At 39.5% G+C, this 10,910-nt stretch overlaps 1 non-coding gene across 1 annotated transcript; it reads left to right on the top strand.

Annotated features, from left to right (window-relative positions):
* Nucleotides 1-10,108: 10,108 nt before the first annotated feature.
* On the top strand, nucleotides 10,109-10,215 carry LOC139083140 (U6 spliceosomal RNA). The gene has a single exon (XR_011539709.1). It is a non-coding gene; the product is annotated as a U6 spliceosomal RNA (small nuclear RNA).
* The last annotated feature ends 695 nt before the right edge of the window (nucleotides 10,216-10,910 follow it).

Genomic DNA, 10,910 nt, shown 5'->3' with positions numbered 1-10,910 from the left:
TTTCTATCTTTATCCTTCTGGTACATTTAGTTTCAGATTTGGAAAAGACTTCAGAGACCATTTAGTTCTTCTCTGGTGTGCGGATTTTCACAGTCCTCTTGGCTTCTGGAATTATGTACAGACGCATCACTAGGAATCCACTTGTCCAGCTTAAACCTTCGTCTTTGTTCTTTCTTACACTGGCTTGAGATTCTCATCTCAGGCTTTCCCTGCTTTGAAAACCTGTTTGGACTCACTTCCTTCTCCAGCTCTGACATCAGAACACCCACAGATTTGTTCTGGCCCTCCTGCCACACACTAAAGCCGTGGCCGGCCCTGCTGCCAGTGAAGTCCCAGGGACCTGCTAGGCAACGAGGAGCAGAAAAACATCTATCATTGCCTCGCCCTGGGGCTGGCATCCAATCTCAGTAATTATTTTCACGCAACACTTATAATCGGGCCATGGCCTTTCATGCCCTTGTACATTTGCACAAACGGATCCTGAGAAATGACAGAAATGCAACTTGAAAAATGCATCATGACTCAGAAAACAGATCAACTGCACTGAACCATAATGTGCCACACATACCATCTAAGATCAAACGAATTGAACCCCGGCTCCTTCTGATTCACATCTTCCAAGATCAAATAGACCAACAACTAAATTTGTAGCCTCATGCGTTCTATAGATAGGACCACTGGCTCTTCGAACAGCTCACCTCATTGACATTCTGACCAGCTTCTGCCCAGGCCACACTCACTAACTGCTACCTAAGACCCATCTGATGGTTAACTGCAGCCTTTGATTAAGCAACCTTCCCTAACTCCTCCCTTTAGAGAGGCCGTAATGGTTGTGCTCTGCCTCGCTTAATATGTATAAACCCAGTTTTGAATAATCAACAGGTTCCCCTGGTGATCTTTGATTAGGGAGTTTAACAATTCTTTTGCCTGATTAGGCCCATTTTTGTCTTTACTTATTTATCTTTTGATGAAGATTAGCCCTGAGCTCATATCTGCTGCCAATCCTCCTCTTTTTTGCTGAGGAAGACTGGCCCTGAGCTACCATCCGTGTCCATCTTCCTCTACTTTATATGTGGGAGGCCTGCCACAGCATGGCTTGACAAGCCATGCATAGGTCCAGAACCGGGATCCAAACCAGCCGATCCCAGGCCGCCAGAGCAGAATGTGGGAACTTAACCGCTGCACCACCAGGCGACCCCACCCATTTTCTTCTTATTTGCCTAGCACACACCTACTCGTGCTTCAAGAATCCATTTAAAGATCACTGCGAGTCTTCCCTGATTCCTTCTTCTCCTCAGTCCTCAGCACCATTTGTTACCCCATCCACTGTGTCCCCCCAAGCACTTGGCTCAGACCTCCATTAGCTTTTTTTTTCCTCATTATATTTCCAGTCTCTTATTTATGTCTGTCCACTCTCTCCACCTTTCCTTAAGGGCAAGATCATTTTTATGCATATTTGTATGTCCAGTGTCTACCCTGGTGCTGGACGCAGAATAAGCACTGAATAAATAACTGTTACTTAAACCCAGATTGTTATTCATAACAAAACTGCAAACAGAGCCATAAGAGATACATCTGTTAATTATTCTTTCTCGGCCATTATCTGTGTATGGGGGAGCTTCATGTAGAACAAATCTGTATCATGCCCATTCCTCTGTGGTGAGAAGAGTCTATACAATCATGTACAGGGTGGCCAGTGTCACAAGTACCAACATAGGATTACGGGACCCAGGTGATGGGCATGGCAAATACTGTTAGCCATTCTATTTTACAAAGAAGAAAATCAACCGCATTAAACATTTTCATTTTTTTTAAATTCTTTTAGTTATTAAAATAATAAATGATTGGGGCTGGCCCTGTGGTGTAGTGATTAAGTTTGTGCACTCTGCTTTGGTGGCCTGGGGTTCACAGATTCGGATCCTGGGTGCAGACATAGCACTGCTCATCAAGCCATGCTGTGGTGGCATCCCACATAAAGTAGAGGAAGATTGGCACAGATGTTAGCTCAGTGACAATCTTCCTCAAGCAAAAAGAGGAAGATTGGCAAAAGATGTTAGCTCAGGGCCAGTCTTCCTCACAAAAACAAACAAATAAATAAATGATATACATATTATAGATAAAGCTAAAGTCTTCTTAGAAGAGTATCTCCATCCTGATCCTAGCCCTACTGCCCCAGAGGTATTCGTTGTTATCCATTAAGCATGCACCCTTCCAGATTATTTCCATGCATTCACATACTTAGGAAAAATATAGTACTGTTCTGTATATGTGTTTAATATAAATTTAATCAGCAGTAAGTGTCTTTAGACCTTCATAAACACAAAGTTTTGCTTATGAGATACCAATGGCAAAAAATGCACAAAGGAAGTTCATTTACTTGCCTCTGTTACTTAACCTGTGTCTAAGTAAGAATGCTAAGAATTAAGCATACTCAGAGTATGCATATATCTTACATGTAATATATAAATATTTATATTAATAAATATAAGTATATATTACATTAACCTTATGTTCCCCAAAGATTGTGACTGATTCCCAACATAGTTCAGGGGAGTGTTGTGAAGATTAGTGAGATAATTCATAAAAAATTTCAGCTGTCTAGAATGCAAAAGCTAAAAATAAAACAGCAAGCTTTAAGTGATCAAAAACACCTCAATGCACAAAAGCCATATATTGTCTTTAGTGGAAAATTAATTATGACTTTATGGGGGCCGGCCCAGTGGCGCAGCGGTTAAGTTCGCACGTTCCGCTTCTCGGCGGCCCGGGGTTCGCTGGTTCGGATCCCGGGTGCGGACATGGCACTGCTTGGCAGCCATGCTGTGGTAGGCGTCCCACGTATAAACTAGAGGAAGATGGGCACGGATGTTAGCTCAGAGCCAGGCTTCCTCAGCAAAAAGAGGAGGACTGGCAGTAGTTAGCTGAGGGCTAATCTTCCTCCAAAAAAAAAAAAATTATGACTTTATAATCAAAAGGCCTGCATAGTCACAAAGTACTTATTCAACACTAGAGAGATAATAAACGGGGATATCGCTCCTTTTTTTCAGTTACCTGCATAAAACTCTAGTTTGCCTGTGTAAATGGGTAACCATTGCATGTAGAATGTTTTATCTTACAATAGGAAAATCACATTCATGCTTAAGCATTTTATTTAGAACCAACTTGAACTTTTTCCAACCAAACACAGAATGTAGTTCTGAAATGTTTGGTGAAAAAGTATCAAGGAATGATAAATTGATGCATTCACAGTTGGAAAGTTGTGGTTGTGGACTTATATTTGCTAATAAATTGCGTTTTAAAATCTGAAAAAGGCTTTTAGAAAGCAATATGTACATTAACAATCATTCCAGGAAATCACCGGCTCAATATTGAAAAGTAATATGAATAAAACATATAGTCAATATAATACTTTATTTATATAGCTCCTACCTTATATGTGAAGCCATTGTCTGTCCTAAACATAACTGGAATAGGCAAGGTACATTTATACCCAGCTAAGAGTTTATTCTTTTCTCACTTACCATCCTAAGAGAGGCTTACTGTAATCAATATTCTCAGTATTCAGTCATTATTTTGTGATATCAAAACTGTGATGTTTTAATGACATCTTAAGTGGGATGATTTTTACTAACGCAGAAACTAGGCTTGGAGGAAATTAATCCCTGAGTTTTCTGTCAGAGAATGTATTAGTCAGGCTTCTCTAGTAAGACAGAATCAATAGAATAAATATATACATATATACTTATAGAAGAGAGAGATGTGGGGCCAGCCCCATGGCCAAGTGAAGTTTGCGCCCTCTGCTTCGGTGGCCCAGGGTTTTGCCGGTTGGAATCCTGGGCGCACACATGGCACCACTCATCAGGCCATGCTGAGGCAGCATCCCACATGCCACAACTGAAAGGACGCACAACTAAAAATACCCAACTATGTACTGGGGGGCTTTGGGGAGAAAAAGGAGAAATAACATCTTTAAAAAAAAAAAAGAGAGAGAGAGAGAGAGATTTATTTTAAGATATTGATTCAAGTGATTATGGAGGCTGGCAAGTCCAAAATCTGCAGCTCAAATCCAGAGATCATCAGGCTGGATGCACAGGGAAGAGCTGAGGCTGCAGTTCAAGTCCAAGGCTGGCTGCTGCCAGAATTCCCTCTTGTTTTGGGCAAGTCGCTCTTTTGTTCTGTTCAGGCCCTCACTTCATTGGATGAGGCCCAGCCACATTATGGAGGGCAATCTCTTTATTCAAAATCCGCCGATTTAAAAGTTGATCTCATTCAAAAACACCCTCACAGAAACATCCAGAATAATGTCCGACCACATACCTAAGCACCATGGCCCAGCCAAGTAAAATTAACCATTACAGGGAACTCGACCACTGTGGCAGAAAAGGCTCTGGGTCCTCCCAGAAGGAAGGAAGAGCACCCGGTGCTGCTCATCAGAGACCACTGGAATTAATTCGGAGAGCCATGAGAACAAATTAGCTTTTGCTTTCAGCATGATGTCTGCTGGTCCTGAGAGTTCTTCGAAGTATAGCTCCAGCCTCGGGTCTCCTCTTTTAAAATCACTTTTCAGCAGATAATTTATGAAAAAGCTCCTACTTATTATCTCATTTAATCTTGCCATGCACTTTTATTCTTCCCATTGTTCAAGAGAAAATTAGGGCTCAGATAGCAGTTTGCCTGAGGCCACGAGGCCAGTACGTAGCAGAGGTAGTCTCAATTCCAGGTTTCAGACAGACTACAAATTATGCTCTTGCTCCCTAGAGGAACAGCTGTCCTTGCTTCAACTCTGTTTTTATTGCCATGGGGAGTTTTGTTGGAAGTCTGACAGACTGCTAGTTGCCTACCTAATATCCATTCTTACCTTCTTCCTTAGTGCAGAATCACCATCATTTTCAGGCAACAGTGTGCCCAGCTGAAAGAGTACAATTCCCCAGCCATGTGAATAAGTTCTGGTCCAACCACCCCCTTCCCGCTTCCTGGCTGGAATGTGGATCTGATGGTTCAAGCGTGAACAAGGATAGTCTGATCTTTGTGGTCACTAGCACATGGAATGGACTGGAAGAAAATAGAACATAAGCCTATTCAATTTTTTTGATAAACTTTATTTTGAAATAATTTTAGATTTACAGAAAAGTTGCAAAGCTGGTACAAAGAGTTTCTATACCTTGAAAACGTTATGCAAAGCAAAAGAAATCATTTCAAGGGAAGAAAAAGTTTTCAACTCTTAGGGTCCCTGGCTGGGACTGAAAATTAAACCGACAAAAACAGATTAACAGGAGAAAAGCATACAAATTTATTGAATGTAAGTTTTACAAGACATGGGAGCCTTCATAAGGAAATGAAGGCTCAAAGAAACAGACCTGAGTATTATTATGATAGGTTTGATGAAGAGAAGACAGTCATGTAGAAATATGATAGATTAAGGAGTATGAGGCGATTGCAGTAAACTGGGGGAAACTTAGCAAGGCCTGTTTGTTCGGATTCTTTTCAGTGGCCTTTTATCTTAGGAGATAAGGATGCTCCTTTCCTCCAGGTCTAGGGAGGGCACCTCTCACATGAGGCTTTTATGACCTGTTTCAGGGGAGAAGGGTCAGGGAAAAGGAGATCAAGTGAACTTCCTGCTTCTGCTGTTTTCTCAAACTCCTTCAGCTTACTACTCAATATACTAAGGTGCCTTATTTTTGGGGTAACATGTCCTGAACCCTATCACCAGTCACAAAATGCCACATAGTGTATGATTCCATTTATTGAAATATTCAGAATAGGCAAATCCATATAAACAAAAAGCAGATTAGTGGTTGCCACGAGGTGGAGGGGGGATAGAAAGTGGCTGCTTAGTGAGGACAGGGTTTCTTTTGGGGGTGATGAAAATGTTCTGGAATTAGATAATGGTGATGGTTGTAGAACATTGTGAATGCACTAAAGGCCACCAAATTGTACACTTTTAAATGGCTAACATGGTGAATTTTATCTCATGTGAATTTTACCACAATTTTAAAAAAAGAGTTCCTATACACCTTTCAACCAGCGTCCCCTAACGTTCACATCTTACCTAACTAACAACGGCACATTTGTCAAAACTAAGAAATCAATGTTGGAACAATGCTTGTAACCAGAGATTTCTTCACTGCTGTATATTTCACAGTCTCCCTTTTTCTGAAAAGGTGTTTTGGTTGCAATTACCCTATTTATACCCTCGCCCCCGCCAACTATTATATACTGGGTGTGTTGGAGACAGACTGGACTCGTCTTTTAGTTTCTAAGACCACAAAGGGTCACATCCAGTCATGATAGTGAGGACTGCATCTAGAGATCCTAGAATTTTGCTGGGTATGATAACTGGAGGAGGCCTTGGGGAACGGGTGAGTATAGTCTATGAATGGGGAGAAAGGTGTTGGATCACCAAATGGTCAGACAGTTTTAGAGACTGCTAGCTGTGTACCCACTATCCATGCTCCACTTCCTCCTATTTATAGGACCCTGATTTAATTTGGGCTGGCAATGTGCTCAACTAAAAGTCTTCATTTCCTGTCTTTCCTTGTAGCTAGATCAAAGTTCTGGCCAATGAGATGGAAGCAGACATTCTTAGGTGAGGCTTCCTACAAAGCTCCTTAAAATAGGGGCAAACAGCTCATTCATGCCCTTTCTTCCGCTCCTCCCTTCCTCCTGCTGGAAGGCAGACATGATGGCTGGAATAAGAAAGGAAGCCACACATCAAGGACGGCAGTGCTTGGATCCCTGATGACTTTGTGAAGTCGTTATATCAGCCCTAAACTGGCATGTCTGGACTTTGAAAAAAATTTTAATTGAGATATAATTGATATAATATTGTGTTAAGTTTAAGGTGTACAACATATTGACTTGATATAGTTATATATTGTAATATGATTACCACCATAGCTTTCACTAACGCCTCTACCCCATCACATAATTATCATTTCATTATTGTGGTGAAAACATTTAAGATCTAGTCTCTTAGCAAATTTGAAGTGTGTAATACAGTATTCTTGACTATAATCACTATCGGTGCATTAAATCTTCAGAACTTACTCATCTTCTAGTAAGTTTGGACCCTTTGGACTTCTTTTCTGAGAGAGAATAAACAATATGTTTAAGCCGCTACACTTGAGTCTCTGTTGCCAACAGCTGAGCCTAATCCTAACTGACATAAGGTTGGAGATGGCTTGGAGTTAACTCAAAATTTCCAAGCTCACAGAGGAGATTCAAGTATTGTCAATAATATTGACTCCATATTAAAGAACAGGCTACGAAGGGAGAGACTACAAGATGAGGTGATTTAGTCAAGATTTTATACTTGAGCTCCAAATTAATTCAGTGAGGGCCTCAGAATAGACAGGTCTGACTCTGAAGCCAATTCCCAAACACATTTAATATCCTTTCCGTATTTTTTTCTTCCGCCTAAACAAATAATTGTGATGCTTATAGGAGACAGTCGATTTTGCCAAATTTTCTAGCTGAGAATAGATGCGAATGATTCCTTTTGCTACTGTTCTTGAGATGAACTCAAAACCCGTGGTTTAAATACTTAAATTTTTGTTTCTTATAGTTTGTGATTATATGAGAATGAGCTGCATATATTAAAAATGGAAACCAGTTTTGTTTTTCTTTTTGAATTCTTATCGTTACTTTTGGCTCTTAATAGCTGTGATTCTGTCTTTTCATATTTTACATTCCACAAACCATTTTATCCACAATGATTTTTAAAAAACTATCTTTTCTGAGAAACAAATTTTTATACCCACGGGCATTCTACCTTATGTTTATAGAGATATAAAGGACAAAAACTGCATTAGTGTTGGGGAATTTTGTCATGAAGTGTAAGCAATTGTTTCACGGTCATTGTTCTACTTAGATTTTACTTAAATCTCAACAAATAGCATGTATCTCTTTGGTTGAGGACTGCTTTTCTATAGCATCAAAGAAAACGGATTGAGAAATAACCAAGCAGATGCTGTGAACTATTTGAAACGCAGCTTGAATCATCACAAGTCAGACTGTTTGTGCTGGCAAACTACAATGATTTTAAGAGTAAATATTTAAACTGCTTTTGGGTGGAAGTAAAAAAATAAATAAAAATTAAAACTGGCTTTAAAAATAACTTAGTTTTATCACACAACAAAAGTCCAGAAAGCTCCAAGCTGGCTTTTCTGCAATTTCTCTATCTTTACTCTCATTGTCTCAAGATGGCCTCTTGGGCTCCTAGCTGGCATCACATCTTCACACAGACTCACATTAAAAACAGAAAGGCTGGGGGTGGAGGGTGGGGAGAAACTTTTCTTTCCCAGAAATTCCTGGCAGACTTCCTCTTACACCACTGTCCAGAAGCAGGGTCAAAAGGGAGGCTGAGAATGTAAGTACTTGGTGTTTTCTGCCTCTCCTGTAGGAGACAGTCCTGCCAGCAAGGAAGACAGGGGAGGGGAGATATGACCTTGGGAAGGCAGCCAACAGTGTCTGCCTCAGGGTCTTGTAGCTATTTAAATGTAGCTATGGTCACTGCATGTGTCTTGCCAATTTCTAATGACCACTGAACTAAAATATGGAGTGTGCAATGTCCCATGAAGAGGAGGAAGAAGAGAGAGTGGAAAACACGTGGCTGGTATAGAAAGGCACTGTGCTGAATCAGTAACCTGCAAGCAAAGTTGCACTATCCCTACGCCATAAAGCTATTCAAGTCAGCAGGACAAAACTGCCAGGTTGATCAGCTGAATACTGAACACTAAGAACTGAGCGTTCCCTCAGAAATCCTCCCTGGATCTTTTTCCCCGCTCTATAAAGCCTCACTCATATTGAAAGTGATCTTTCTGTTAGGGTTTCCCCTCTTAACGCTTTGACTGGAAGCTTCATGTTTGTTTGTTCATATTGTCATTCATGAGTTCTCTTGCATGGCCCCAGGATCAGGTCAATAGGTGGATAGGAATTCACAGTTAGAAATCCAGTAGCCAATGGACAGAGCATCGTGTACTCTGCTTATTAAAGATAATATGATCTCTCATTTGCATTTATTAATGAGGACACCTCCTTTACAGAATCCAAAGAATGATACCATGCCAGATTTTTGCTTCATTCAGTAGAATTCCGTCTTCCCAGCAGCCTTGAAAGAGCTGTTCTCAGTATTTTCCTTAGAACAAAACAGTTAATGCACAGCAAAGTAAGAGGGGGGTTGGCTGGTCATTGTATATTGTAAAGTGTAGACAAACATCTTTTGTTTTGCTGTTGTTTTTAATAAAAACATGATAATAAACATCCTAATCAAATTTAAAAGGTGGGCATTTGAATATTTTTAATTAGAAGGACTAGTGCATAGTGCCACGTTTAGTCAAACTAGCGTTCCTATTTCAGGCTTAAATCATAAATGTGGGCATTATGGCTTTTACAATACGCCATTGATAGAACACCAACTTTAAAGCCAATTAAAGGTTGGCACTCTTCCTACCATTGGCAAAGTAACACTTGTTAACAGTTCCCCTTGTGACATGTTTCAGCATAATCACTGATTTCTGGAAACCTTTTTTAGCACTTACGGATATTTTGAAATCTCTAATGAATTTCTTTTTATAGACATTTTTACGTTTTACTCTAATTTTTTAAAGGTGTTCAGGTAGTTTGATTTTATACACTCAGATGGTGCATGTACCCAGATATTTATATGCAAAGGACAAAATGTTAGAGTATGTGGAACTATACTCTATAAATAACAGTTTGCTCATAATACTCAGATTTTAATGGTTCCATTTCTGAAGTCTAAAGGTACCCAAATTCATTCAGAAAAACTTCATATTAGAATCGGAATATGCAGATACTATTCTGTTTAACAAATTACAAATTCTTATCATTTAAGCATTGATTGAAAAAATAGAATAAGCAAATTCTTTCACAGTTATTTGCTTCAAATAAAACTGTTGTGGAGGCTAGTAAATCATGTTTTCATTTCCTATGGAAATAATTTGATAAGCTTGGCAAAGATGTGACAAACAAACGAGCTAAGAAGAGTCAAGTTATTTTAGTCTTGAGTTGCTAATGCTAAACAGAGAACTAGTTTTTACCAACTAAAGAACAGGTTGATTCATTTTGCTAATGCAAAAATGAACAAGAAATGCTCGCTTCGGCAGCACATATAGTAAAATTGGAATGATACAGAGAAGATTAGCATGGCCCCTGCGCAAGGATGACACGCAAATTCGTGAAGCGTTCCATATTTTTCCATAAAAAAAGACAAAATTAGCCCATTGACAACAACGTGGATGGACCTCGAGGGTATTACGTTAAGCGAAATAAGCCAGTCAGAGAAAGACGAACTCTATATGACTCCACTCATAGGTGGAAGTTAGTATATTGATAAGGAGATCTGATCGGTGGTTACCAGGGAAAAGGGGGGGTGGGGGGAGGGCACAGAGGGGGAGGTGGTGTACCCACAACATGACTAACAAAAATGTACAACTGAAATCTCACAAGGTTGTAATCTATCATAACATTAATAAAAAAAAAAATGAACAAGAACTAGTTCTCACTTAGGTTTTGTATTCTGGCATGCTTCAAGTAGATAATATTAATTCAAGATGACACAATGCATCCTGATACTCAATATTAGAAATAGATAACATTAATACAAGATGATACAATGTATCAAGATATTGACAATGGATTGATTCAGGTAGAAGTAAGTGATCTTTAAAAAAACAGTAACCTTCAGAAGTTGCTTTTATCATTTTTGCTTTCTGTCATCTAGCAACACATAAATTAGCATTAGTGTAAAGGATCAGGGCATCAAAAAAGCCACAGAATTTAACATGTCTTTATCTTTAGCCATCTATTCCTCGACCCACACAGTGTTTATGTCAGGACTAAATATCAACATAAATGTTTAATTGTCCTCTTTTTCTTTGTAGAAAAAAGAA

The sequence above is a fragment of the Equus przewalskii genome, chromosome 4 (assembly GCF_037783145.1).
Source record: "Equus przewalskii isolate Varuska chromosome 4, EquPr2, whole genome shotgun sequence".
NCBI classification, from domain to species: Eukaryota; Metazoa; Chordata; class Mammalia; order Perissodactyla; family Equidae; genus Equus; species Equus przewalskii.
The sequence above is the reverse complement of the archived record's forward strand: the minus strand, read 5'-3'. Positions and strand labels throughout refer to the sequence as shown.